Source organism: Macaca mulatta, chromosome 8 (genome assembly GCF_049350105.2).
Source record: "Macaca mulatta isolate MMU2019108-1 chromosome 8, T2T-MMU8v2.0, whole genome shotgun sequence".
NCBI lineage: Eukaryota > Metazoa > Chordata > Mammalia > Primates > Cercopithecidae > Macaca > Macaca mulatta.
The window spans coordinates 129,752,070-129,763,375 of record NC_133413.1 but is presented as its reverse complement, the minus strand read 5'-3'; the positions used below and the strand labels follow the sequence as shown (position 1 = coordinate 129,763,375).

The following is an 11,306-nucleotide window of genomic DNA, read 5'->3' as shown; positions in this document are numbered from 1 at the left end:
CAGCACTGGGATTACAATTCAATATGAGATTTGCGTGGGGACAAATATCCAAACTATATTTGATAGTGTGAGATTTCAATCAAATAAAACATGTAGGCCAAGTACAGTGGCTCCCACCTGTAATCCTAGCACTTGGGAGGCCGAGGCAGTTGGATTGCTTGATCCCAGGAGTTTGAGACCAGCCTGGGCAACATGGCAAAACCCTATCTCTACAAAAAAATACAAAAAAATTAGCTGAGCATGGTGGTGCATGCCTATAGACCCAGCTACTTGGGAGGCTGAGGTGGGAGGATGGCTTGGGCCTGGGAGGTTGAGGCTGCAGTGAGCCCTGACTGTGCCTCTGTACTCCAGCCTGGGTGACAGAGCCAGGCCCTGTCTCAAAAAACGAACACACACACACACACACACACACACACACACACACACACACACAGAGAAGTAAAGCACTTCGGCGGCTGTCTTAGTAATTAATTAGTACCTATTATTTAATATAATCACTAATTTTATTGTTATGGTCATTATTTCAACCTTGAGATTATATGTCTTCATGTTATTGTCTTGGCCAGAAATATTTTCATTTGTATGGGGCATTTACAATTTGAAGGACACCAAGCACCCATCTTAATTGTATGTGAGTCCTTTGAGAAGCTAGCCCTTCCCAATTCTGAATCTAAGTGTTTTGAGTGAGATGCCTAGTCCAGTGGCAGGCTCTCCACCTTGGAGGCTCGTGTGAATACTCATGTTTCATCCCCCCTGATTATAGTGGGCCAGGAAGTCCAAACAGGGCTAAAAAAATGCACAATAATTTGATAGTTTTTGGAAAAGAAAAATAGCTTTGTCTCTCCTCTATGGGAACTACATCAGGACAGTCACTTTCCCCTGCAATAGTGTGAGGTGATGCTGTGAGATTTTTATCTGTGAAAGCCATGGTTGGCACAGGGGGAGCTGAGAGAACCTTTATGGGAAGCCTGAGTGATCAAGCAGAGTACCAAGGGAAGAGATGCTTAAGAATTGACTTCTGGGTGATATTTTTTGAGCTCCTGGATAAAACCTGTCTGAAACTAGTTATGGTTTAGATCTTTTCCATTATGTGAGCCAGTACATTTCATTCATTGTTTAAATAAGTTCAAGTTGCGATTTTGTTATTTGTAATACACAATCCTAGTTGATATACAATTTTCATCAAGAATGTGATTTCTTTATCTTATGTGAAGTATACCTTGGCAGAAACAGAATTATTCTTTCAATAATCTTACCTAGAAGTTCCTTTGCTAGGCTAATCAATGGATATTATGCCAGTAAGTACTAAATATATTCATTTATTTCAGTGTAAATCAAACTCTAGGACAATATAGTCTTTTGAAATATGAATGTCTCTCTTTTAACAATTAGGCTGTGATTCTCATTGGCTATTTCTGGGTAAATTATTTCTACATACAAATTAGTTTTTGTTCTACAGTTTATTTCCCTTTTAATGTAAAATAAGGACATTACAGAAATCTATTTTTTTCACTTCAGAAAGCTGAGTTCAACACTTTGCTATTTAGTATCTAATATTTAATTATATTAGATTAATAATATCTATATTCCATTATATTCAAATTTTGAGAGATCATAATTTTTATTACTCACAGAGGGAACATTTGAAGTGGAAGGAATTTTGAATCAGCTACAACTGGGTTCCAATCTCAGTTCTGCTACTTACTAACTAGCTCAGTAAACTCGGACTAGTTCTTTAACTCTGAGCCTCAGTTTATTTATTTTTTTTTCAAATAGGGAGTGATACTATAATCTTCCAGAGTGACATGTAGTGAGGAATACTGAGACAGCATACGTAAAGCTTTTATACTAAGGCATCTAAAAGCCCATAACCTGTATTTTCTTTTTTTTTTTCTAATTAGTACATTTAGATTTGTCCCCCAAAATGTTTACTGTGAAGACATGCCAAGCAGATATATTGTTCTTTGCATTAAGAATATTAAATGTTTGATTGGGCGGGGTGGTTGACACTTGTAATCCCAGCACTTTGGGAGGCTGAGGTGCGTGGATCACGTGAGGTCAAGAGTTTGAGACCAGACTGGCCAACATGGCAAAACTCTGTCTCTACTAAAAATACAAAAATTAGCCGGGTATGGTGATTCGCACCTGTAATCCCAGCTACTCGGGAGGCTGAGGCAGGAGAATCGCTTGAACCTGGGGGGCAGAGGTCGCAGTGAGCTGAGATTGTGCCATTTCACTCCAGCCTGGGTGACAAGAGTGAAACTCTGTCTCTGTCGCTCTCTTTCTCTCTCTCACTCTTTCTCTTTCTCTCTCTCTCCCCCCTCCATATATATAATGTTTTTCTTTATTTACTAAATTTTAAACACTCCATGGGAAGGGGCTAATTGTATTTAGATTAGATCTTGTTCAATGCTAATTTGATGTCAAGTTTATGAATTACTTCAAATAGTGTATCTATGAATGGTTGCAGGAATACCCATATTTCTTACCACACTATGCATTTACAATTATGAGGAGTATAGAAAGCTGTCGAATCCCTCTCCTTACCATAATATCCATACACCCATTTACTTGTATATTGTTCTAGTTTTTGCTGGAGGACTTCATTTATTTTTTAACTTAATTTTATTTTGTGTTGCTAACTGTTAACTCATAATAAGAAAATTGAAAAAATATGTGTGCAATCATACTGCAAACTGTGACCCATCCATTTAATGTGAGCTGAGACAGAAGTAGCTCCCCATTAGTTTTATTCTTATTTTTGAAGACTTCTTAACATTTGGATCACATATGTGAAGGAAGAGTTTTGTTCTTCACAATTTTTTTGGTATAAATGTCTTGAATGGTTTTCATGTAAAATAAATTTTGCTTTTCCCCTGGATCTCAGTCCTAACTTTGACAATCAGAAACCATTCTGAAACCTCCCAATTACATACCTTGCCCAGTGGCCTGATGGCCATGACCTTTCCATGCCAGTTGGATTCTTCCTCAGTTCCCAGCTGGAGGGTGAGCCGTAGTAGCTAAGTAACCTTCTTAAACAGAAGGATAAACATATCCACATTTGAATTTGTCTGAATACTAGTATAATTACATGAATGACTTAGCTATCCTTTTTACTAAGTTGAATTCAGGAGGGAGAAATAATGCCCTGAAAGTTAGTGAAGACAGAAGTAGGGAAACAAGACATTATCCAAAATCATCTGAGATACCTCTTTATATGGAATGATAGTCACAATTTGTTACCAAGAGTCAAGGGGGCATGGTGGTTAAAATCATGGGCTCTGGTGTCTTCTGGGTTTGAATCTAGATCTGCCACCTATTAGCTGTGTGGTATTGGAAAGCCTCTGTGCCTCTGGGAAGTGGAGAAAACAAACAGGACCGACTTCATGGGCTCTTGTAAAGAGAGGTAAAGATAAATAAGATAATAGCACTTATAACAATGCCTGTCATAGTGTAAATGCTAAAAAATGTAAGCATGTAAGCTTTGGTTTATATTGTGTCTCTAGGTATTTAATTTAATGATATTAACAGATATCATTTAAGAGATATTTCAAATAATTAAATTCAAATTATGTTGATGAAATACCAGATAAACATAATTTTAGGATTCTAGTAAATTTGATCAAGTGGAAATCAGTGAGAAGATATTTTATAATGATATATATTAATTGAAATTATGATGGTTGGATCACACACAAATTTTTCAGGAATCTTCACTTCAGAAATTTCTTCATAAGCACAGAAAAAAGTGTACTTTACCTATATGGCCTAAAGGAAAAAGTGACAAATGCATTTTGATTTCCAAAGCAGTGCTTTTGTTATTTCCCTGAAAACTAAATCTGAAGCCCCACTTGAGCTATTTCCATTCTCTCCTTACCTCTTTTCTTAACCAAGATTCTCGAAAGAATCATGTCTACTTGAGGTTACAACTTATCACCTACAATTTTCTCATAGATTCACCATCATCTCATTTCACTGCTCCTCTGCAGCTGTTTTGTGGAAGCCATTTGAAAGCCTGAACAGCTAAAAACCCCAACAAATCCTTCTTAGTCTTGACTGATTGATGCTTCAGACCATCAGGCCGTGTTTGCTTTTCTTTTCTTCCTGAAGCTCTTCCTCTCCCTTGGTTTCCTTATTCCTACCTTTTCCTACATCTCTATGTACTTCTTAATCTTTTCAGATGTCTTTTTTTGCAGCTACGTTTTCAATTATCATATTCTTCGGAATTTGTTTCTTGAACACACTGTTATACTTGCTCTTCATTAATTTTATCCAAGCCAAAAATTTCAAGTAATACCTAAATGGTCTCAATTTATGTCTCAGTTGTTTATATTTCTGTCTCTTAGATACCATGGTGCCCCATAAAAATGTCAAGGTCAATATGGCCCAGACTAAAACTTATTATTTTTCTTCCCACTCCAAAGATACTTCTCAATAATCCTTATTTACATGTATAATTCTATCATCAATATGCTCACCTAAGTCAAAAAGTTTGAAAACCTACTAGTTTTTCTTCTCCACAACTCCTAGTATTTCTCATTGGTTCCCAAGACCAATTGATCTAGCTTTTAAATGACTTAACTCTATCCTTTTCTTCATACCAAGAGCCCTCGTTCTTAGTTTTCATTTTTCCCATATTTTGCTTGCATTATTAACACAATTTATATTGTGGAGTAAGGAAGGAATACAAAGGTAACTGAAGAGCATTGAATTCTTGGAGAAAAAGAACCTATATAAGGAGAATCTCTAACATAATGTTGGAAAAGTGTGGTAAATTGGCATCTGATTGTTTGATAAATTTTACAATAAGATGAAATCTAAGGCTACTGATTATTGAAATGTGATATTCCAAAGGTCAGATGATAATTTTGAGGAAATGGTGATGTTTGAATATTCCCAAGGGATTTTCTGTTCTACTGAATACCCGTGCCACTTAATTCTGTCTCAATTTAATTAATTTAAAAAGTATTCATCAATTATATAGTAAAAATTTGGCAGGCACGTATGCAGAGTTGAAGCCATCATCGTACTCCCAGACTAACCTCTGTTTTCCCTGTCTTGCTAAGTGGTACCTGCAGAAGGCCATTCTATCACCCTAGAAACCTCAAAAATTTCCCTGCTCTCCTATCCTAGAATCTTCACTTTGATTCCTTATCACCCACAGCTTAGTTCAAGGCTTACTATTCATTTTCTTGAGAGCAGTGGTCACATTTTTGTTGATATTGGTTCTTTAGCACTCTGCTTGCCATTTACTGTTTTTACATAAATATTTGTTCATTTGCATTTTAAAATCCTAGACATTGTCATCTATGGTCTGGACTATTCCAATAACCTTCTAACTAGACTTTATACTGATAGCATTTTTCCCAGTTCAACTCGCTCTTTATGTTACCAACACAGTTATCTACCTGAAAATTGAATTAAGTCTGTTCTTGCCTCAACTGGTTTTCAATGGCTTCAAGCTCAAAGTTCAATATCCTTCACTGGCTATTCCAGTCCTTTTATAACTGATTCTAGTTTACATTCACAGTCACATTCTTGTCACTTTCCTTTTCTCTCTCTCTCTTTTAAACGGAGTCTTGCTCTGTTGCCCAGGCTGGAGAGCAGTGGCAGGCACAATCTCGGCTCACTGCAAGCTCTGCCCCCAGGGTTCACGGCATTCTCCTGACTCAGCCTCTCAAGTAGCTGGAACTACAGGCGCCCACCACCACGCCTGGCTACTTTTTGTATTTTTAGTAAGGACAGGGTTTCACTATGTTGGCCAGGCTGGTCTCAAACTTCTGACCTCAGGTGATCCATCCGCCTCGGCCTCCCAAAGCGCTGGGAATACAGGCGTGAGCCACCGCGCCTTGCCCTTTCTGCATCTTATGCCCCAGTTACTTGCCATTCCGCAAATAAGCTAGGCCTTCCTTCATGTGTTTCTGTACAAGCTGTTCCCTTTGCAAAGATACTGTTTTCCCTTAGTCCACCTGGCAAATTTCTTTGAACTCACAGGTTACCCAGGCGGCTGACCTTTCCTTCACAGGCCTGTGTTGTACCTCTACGGTGTATAACTCACTCTTGCCTCTTTACCCGGTACTTTGTGAACATCTGGAAAGCAAGAATTTTTATTTATTCACTTCAGAATTTTCTGAGTTTTTTGTATAGTGGGTGTGTAGTTGTTCCTAGGAAAGATTTATTAAATGAATAATCAATCATAAGATGACATTCTATTTTAAGTTATGCACAGATTTTAATATCTTACACAATTATGCATAAGTACATTTTCACAGTTTTGTTTTTTTCTCTAGTTACGGAGATGTTTATGTGAGTTCTACGGAAGAAATAAAGAAACATTGTAATCGTGCAAGATTTCAATTGAGATATTTAGTGACCCTGTTACCTAGGCACTCTAGGCTCTGAAAGGAGGAAAAAAGAGAGAAAGAAGAAAGAGGAGGAAGGAAAGAAAAGAGAGCGAGAGAAAAGGAGAGATAAAAGAAAGATTAAACAAAAATGGTAGAAAAATGACAAACTAGCATGGGCATAAATATGAACTGGCTCTAATAAACAAGACCTTTTATCATGAAAGTTCTGAGTTGTTATCTCCTTAGGGGCCATTCCACAGGGACCCAACCCACTTTTTCATCCACAACTTCAACTTTGCTCAACCAATCCGCATAATTAATCATCACTAAGAATACTTCTTTGGTTTCTTTTCTGTTTTCTGTCATTCTCCTCTTTCCTTTGTCAGGATACTTTAACCCTTTATTCATCCTTCTCTATCAGAATCCCACGTAAGCACTCAAGATGTCACCACCTCCAGAAAGACTTTCTTGATTCTCTCACTGAACGAAAATTTCCTCTTCTCAACACTTTGCGCCCCCTTTAAGGCCGTCATCACAATCTTCCCTCTACTGTTGTTATTTGTGTACTTAGCTTAACTCGCCTATTAGGGTTTAAGCTTCTTAAGTTCAGGAAAAGTCTCTTGTGTCTCTCCTCCCCTCTTTTATGGCAGCGTGTGCTATAGTTTTGACATTCAATAAGTATTTCCAACATAAAATGGAAGTGGATCATGGGCTTTGATATAGTTTGAATATTTTCACTACCCAAATATCATGTCTAATGGGAATCCCCAATGTTGGAAGTGGGGCCTGGTGGGAGGTAATTGAATCATGGGGCTGGATTTCTCATAAATGGTTTAGCACCATCCTTTTGGTGCTGTTCTTGTGTTGGTGATTGAATTCTTGAGCGATTTGGTGGCTTAAAAGTGTTTGACATATCACTCCCCACTATCTCTCTCTGTTGCTCCTGCTTCCGCACGTGTGATGTGCTGGCTTTCTGTCTGCATTGCTCCTCAGAAGTTGAGCAATGTCCATGACGTGCTTGTACAGCCTGCAGAACTGTGAGCCAATTAAGCCTCTTTTCTTTACAAATTACTCAGTCTCAGGTATTTCTTTATAGCAATGCAAGAATGGCCTAATACAGACCCTGTTTGGCATTAATAAGCATCTTGGGGCCTGAACTATCAGATAAATATATGTCTCTGCCTTAATCTGTGCTAAATTTTATGCAATGTCTCTGTTTTATTTCCACTTAGTACTAAAAATCTGTATTTCAGGGCTATTAAAGAATATATTATTAAAACAATAAGAATAAAGTACCAATCTTCAGACTTCTTAGCCCTGAAACATTATAATATTGAAAGAGGCAATACGTTATTTTGTCAGGAGCACAGACTCTAGATCTAGATCTACTTGGGTCTGAATCCTGGCTCGGCCACTTACAGGCTGTGTCACCTAAGTAAGTTCCTTAACTCATCTATTCCTCATGTTTAGTAACTATAAAACAGGAATAATAACAGTACCTATCTTATAGGGTTGATGTGAGAATGAAATGCGTTAATGTATGTAAAATACATAGGACAGTATATGGCACATGGTTAGTGTCTAGTAGATTTTAGCTATTACTTTTCTATTATTATTTGCTCTCAGTTGCATATGTCTTCCTCCCAACCCCCACTCACTCCAAAAGCATGAGGTTCTGAGCAGTTAATACCCTATTTTCTCAGTCGTTGTATTTCAAGTGACTCGCGCAGTCACAGTGCCTGGTACAGAGTAAACACTGAAAGAGAAGAACCTTGAAGAAAATTCTTCCTTGACCTAGAGGTGAACCTGAACTTGCATGCTCCCTGCCATGGGTATCCAAATAACTTTCTTTTCTTGCTCCCATCAACATCATATTTAACCCTGCTGTTTTTCATTTATTTTATAATTCAATCATAATGAATTTTAAAATCCATTCTAACTTCCAGGGATCTCTAGAGACTTGCTTCCTCAGTCTGACATCACATTCATTTACATTTCTTATTTTTTATTTCCTTGTATGAGGTCTAAGAACTGTTCCAATAAAACACTTTGAAGATTGCATTACACATACTGTGTGCTATTTATTCCTGGCTAGATGTTCAAATTGACAAGCAAGAAATTGCTTATGCCTTGATCAACAATTACAAATGGTAATGCTATATCTGTTATAATAGAAAAAAAACTGGACCTGGACTGTTCTTTTGCAACCTTCTAAGCTAATAGTTGAAATGGAAAATATTCGTACAAAAAGTAGCCAATTCAAGTTTAGGGAAATGTTAGAGGCCATCCAGCTTTATCACTTTCCCAAGATGGTAAGTTCTTCTGTATCCCCCATGGTAAATCCTCATCTGTCTTCTGCTTGGATTGTCCCAGGAAGAGTGAACACATTAGTTTTAAAGTTCTCTTCTGCCTTTGGTGGGCAAATTTAATTGATAGGCAATTGTTTCTTATAGTACTCTCAAAAACAATATAGGGTAGAAAAAATCACCATCTACCATGATGGCCTTCAAACATTTGAAAACAGGTATTTTATTTCTTGACATGTTGTATATCAATAGATTGTACTAATGGAGCTCAAGAACTTTTAGACCTGGATGGCACATAAACAGTATTTAATCCTATCATTTTGCAGATAAGGAAATAAAAAATGAGAGGCTCAGTAAATTGCCCAATGTTGCTCACTTGTTCATTCAGTTATTGGGTACTCAGCAACTGGCTTAAGAAATTTACACATGAAAGTTCATTATAACATATACAATTTTATAATTTATTATAAATAATAAACTATGGACACATTTATAATACTGTTAATATAATAATCATATAATCATAAATAATGTTGAAGATCTTGGTGAGCCACAGCTAATCCATTCTCCTCCCTCGTCCCCAGAGGCTACTGGTAATCTATGTATGTTATTTAACGTTCAAACATACTGTATCAGTTAGTGTTCCAGCAGGAAAGCAGAACCACTCTGAGTGATATGGAATAAGGGATGTGTGATGGAGATTAGGTTTTATATGATTGTAGAAGCTGTTGAAGAAGTGGAAGACTATTACCTCTGCCTCAGGTCATGGGCCTGAAATTACTACAGTTTAGTAAGGTCAGTAGTGCCGAAGACAAGATAGACATGGAGTGGGGCAGAGTGAGGATAAAATGGAATATACGTCAGTATTTCACTGCCTCCGACCTCGATGATGAAGGTAATATAAAAGAAGCTGGGTACCCTTTGCCATGGAGCAGCACACACACTTGGCATTGGACTCAGAGAAGCTGAAGGAGGAGCCATGGACCTGGAAAAGCTGTGCACCTAGAGAAGCTGCAGGCCTGGAGAAGCTGCGGGCCAGACTGCTGCTCTGTGCCAACAAGGCCAGCAACAGTCACAACAATGTGAATGCGATGTAGTGGCTTCTGATGTACACTGACCTTTGGAGCAAAATGTCTGTTTCTTCTCTTTTGCCTTTCAAAGAATTTGGAATATCACCTGCCAACAACCGTGATTTAGTACATGTATATGCATCCATAAACAATATGTGAAGTTGTTTTTCATGTTTTCAAGCTTTCCATTAATGGCATCATCTAGCTGTTCTACTGTAATGTTTTCCCCTTTCATGTTATGTTTGTGAAGTTTAACTATGTTGATAATTATTGTTGTTATTTGTGTTTTGTTTTATTTTGTGTAGTATTGCATTGAAGAATTTGACACAGTTTCTCTACTCTCCTTGATCAATATTTAGATTGTTCACACATTTTCAATAGTCAATCAATGTCACAACAGTTTTGGACATGTCTTTTAGAGCACTTAGGTGAGATTTCTCCAATCTATAGAATTAAAAATACCTTATTTGATCATAGATTCTGCACCTCTTCAGTTTCACTAGTTGTTGCCAGTTTACTTCTGAAAATTGTAACAATTTACACTTTCACCAGCAGTGTTTGACACTGGTACTTCTCAATGGAGGTGGGGGGGTGATTGTGCCCTGCAGGTGACTTTTGGTAATGTGTAGAGATATTTTTAGTTGTCACAACCAGTGGGGGTGGGGTCATTCTATTGGCATCTAGTGGACAAAGGCAACGTATACACTGCTAAACATCCTTTTCTTTCTTTTTAAATTTATAGATAGCAATCATATAAATATAAGTTTACATGTCCAGAGATGTTCATATAATGAATATGAATGAGTCTTGGAACCAACCTCCCTAAGTTAGCTCCACTATGTACAAACCACTTGGTTATTAGCAACCCAGAAAGGTTATAATGTGTATTCACCAGGCAAAGCACATTTGCAAGGCTCAAGAGATCTGTGCATGTACTCTTGTCAGGGAGAATTTGAAATGTAGCTGTTGCAAAATCTCATTGATTACCGATGAAATAGCTATTAGAAAATCACCTGTGGCTTGCATTGTATTTCTATTGGATAGTGCTCATCTAGGTAATGGAAGCAAAACAAGTAGCAGTTTAATAAAGAGTTAATAAAATGTTCCCAACAGACTACTTGCTAGCAAGGTAACAGATAAAAAAATCTAGTGGGAAATTATTTTATGGTCATGTCCACGGTAAATGAGAAACTGCATTCTAAAAATCTTGGTAATTACCATTTGCTAAACATCCTACAATGTGCGGGACATCCACCACAATACAGAATTATCTGGCCCCAGTGACAAGTGTCCAGCTTGGGAAACACTGCTTTACCTCCTTGCAATGGGCACTGTCATTGTTTTATAGTTTGGCGAATCTGATGAGTGTGAAAGAATATCTCATTGCTTAAATTGTTCATTTCATTGAAGTTTAAAGTGTTTTTCAAATGTTTATATTAGCAATTCATATTTTCTTATATATTTTCTGCTCATATCTTTTGACGACTTTTCTATTGATTATTTTGTTTTTAATTTTGTGTGTGTGTGTGTGTGTGTGAGTTCTTTATATATTTTAAATTCTCAATCTTTTTGATACATTCATTAAA

General features: G+C 37.2%; 1 non-coding gene across 1 annotated transcript; it reads right to left on the bottom strand.

The window, feature by feature from the left end:
* Positions 1–10,818: 10,818 nt before the first annotated feature.
* LOC114680500 (small nucleolar RNA SNORA32) lies at positions 10,819–10,940 on the bottom strand. The gene has a single exon (XR_003732718.2). It is a non-coding gene; the product is annotated as a small nucleolar RNA SNORA32 (small nucleolar RNA).
* Between the last annotated feature and the right edge of the window lie 366 nt (positions 10,941–11,306).